Raw genomic sequence first — 2,213 nt, 5'->3', positions numbered from 1 at the left:
TAAATATTTCTGGATCCACTTTGAGTGCAACCCCTCTAAAGATTGAACTCACTATTAAATGTAACTAACTTAATTTAAATTTAAATTCAACCAATAAGGTTAACGCTTAGTACAATTCCAGCTTCCTATAGGGCAATTTAAAATTTCTAATTAAAAACTTTAAACTTTTGATACACATTAAAACTAATCGATCCAAAAATAGCCAAAAATATGATAATTAAATTAGACATTTCATTACCATAAGAGCTGTAACACTTATTGTCATGCGTTTGTGACAGAATGCCCAGAGAAGCAGTAAGTTCGTCTTCGATCCCGAGTCTTCTAGAGATCCAGAAGTGTACTTGAGTGTTGAACCTGTCGAAGAAGGTTAATTTCAAAATCAACACGTAACAGTTTATTGTCCCCCCTTAAGTTATCAAACGAAGAGAGACTCACTTCATCAATAAGATATAGAAGGCGTAGATGATTAGCATGCTTATCGATTCGTACCACGTGACGGTGCTATCATAAATAATCTAAAAAAATTAAATAAATAATCGGGACGTCAGCTGTCTCCAAAGGCTTCTTAATCAAATAATGACCCTAATACTCACAAGAATTAAGACCACTACTGTGAATGAATAAAAGACGGAATCACGGATAATTGGCCACCATGACAAATTAACTTCCTGCAAAGAAAGATTTTCTTTATTGTATGGTGAGGAATGAGAACCAGCTCATTGAATATGCAAGAAAAAAAATTTGCATTTTTCATAAAATTCTTTATAATTTGTAATTATAAAAAGATGCAGTCTACTTCTGACTTTCTAAAGAGGTCATTTGCATAAGAAAAATTAAGTTTTATGTATCAAAAAAGAAAAAAAAAAAAGGAATTTACTTACTCTTCCAGAAAATATTCCGCATATTCCGATGACAAATAAAACATTAAAAACTGCAGATCCCACTATTGTCCCTGTTCCTACGTCACCTTTTGCCACGAGGACACCTTTGCAAAGAAAGATTTGAATAAATTATTAAAATACGGAAAATTACTCAATTATTTTTTTAAATATTAAAAAGAAAAAGAACGTGGAAAATGTTTAATCTTCCTGATTTCCAATTGGATAAATCTTGCTTCTTTTTCATATTTTAGTTCTCTCTACCATGTGGGCATTAGAGGACCTTTTTGCTCATGCCCATCGTGGGTTCGGTCCAAGGTCTAGAATAGGTTCGACCAGGCTCGCCGGGTGGTGAGGAAGGGGCACGAAATATCGGGACAAACCACCCCTCCCGAAAAATTCCTGGGATTGCTAGCCCAGATACGATTCCGGGTCCTCCAGAGCGTAAACTGACACCTGACAAGTCCCAGATCGTCTACGAATGTGAGTCGTCCTTTGCATGATACGTAAGATAAAACTATATAAAAATTGATATGTTGTCTTAAAGAATGATTGGCTGAAAAAATTTAAATGTACGCCTACTTCTACCGTTTTAAATATTCGTCAACCAATCATCTTTAATTAATCAGAAAGCCATTCAAACTCGATATCTTACGTATATTACAGAAGGCCGCCTGTTCACGAGAAAAGTTTATCACTATTCTAATTTTAATTATTTTTTTAAAGTAATTAAATTTACTTGAGATGAAATATACTTTAAAAACAGCATTTTTATAGATTTTTTTTGTTTAGATTTAAAATGAATTAAACGCAAAAATTATATTTCGATTAATCGTAATTTGCAGCTACATATTCTTTAAATTCCTTCTCTGGAGTATAATCACGGTTAAATTTACTGATTATACGGATAACGATTTCAAACCGTATAATTTTTCGAGGGATTTAAGTCAATGACAGAGGATGATTGCCGTATTACAGGATTATTCGTTATTTATGATCACAATGGGTTCTTTTTCTTCATCGATATCAACTTCTACACCTCCGGTGTTGTTAACCTAAATCTCTCTTGCTTATCAAGGACCACTAAGAGGGGAGCAAAACTATAAGAAAGACTTTGCTTATTAGCTTCATGGGGCCCAGGCAAATTTGAATTAAGAGGTTCGATGTGCAGTGTTGACTTCAGACAGTTTTTTTTCGGCGGAAATTTTTTTGGAGAAATATTTTCTCATAAAAGATTGGTTTCAGGCCCCTGTTGGTGGGGCCTCCAGGCAATTGCCCTTTATTGCCCATAGGATAACGCATCACCGGAGCAAATTGCCCTGGGCCCCGAGGAAC

The 2,213-nt window shown here is 34.7% G+C and overlaps 1 long non-coding RNA gene across 1 annotated transcript; it reads right to left on the bottom strand.

Annotated features, from left to right (window-relative positions):
- Positions 1 to 158: 158 nt before the first annotated feature.
- On the bottom strand, positions 159 to 1,021 carry LOC111640143. Its single transcript, XR_002759221.1, has 4 exons — positions 882 to 1,021; positions 594 to 668; positions 436 to 515; positions 159 to 354 (listed from the first exon to the last, which is right to left on the bottom strand). It is a non-coding gene; the product is annotated as an uncharacterized LOC111640143 (long non-coding RNA).
- Positions 1,022 to 2,213: the final 1,192 nt, after the last annotated feature.

This window comes from Centruroides sculpturatus, unplaced genomic scaffold (genome assembly GCF_000671375.1).
Source record: "Centruroides sculpturatus isolate CEXI.00-Female unplaced genomic scaffold, Cexi_2.0 scaffold1392, whole genome shotgun sequence".
Taxonomy (NCBI): Eukaryota; Metazoa; Arthropoda; class Arachnida; order Scorpiones; family Buthidae; genus Centruroides; species Centruroides sculpturatus.
The sequence above is the reverse complement of the archived record's forward strand: the minus strand, read 5'-3'. Positions and strand labels throughout refer to the sequence as shown.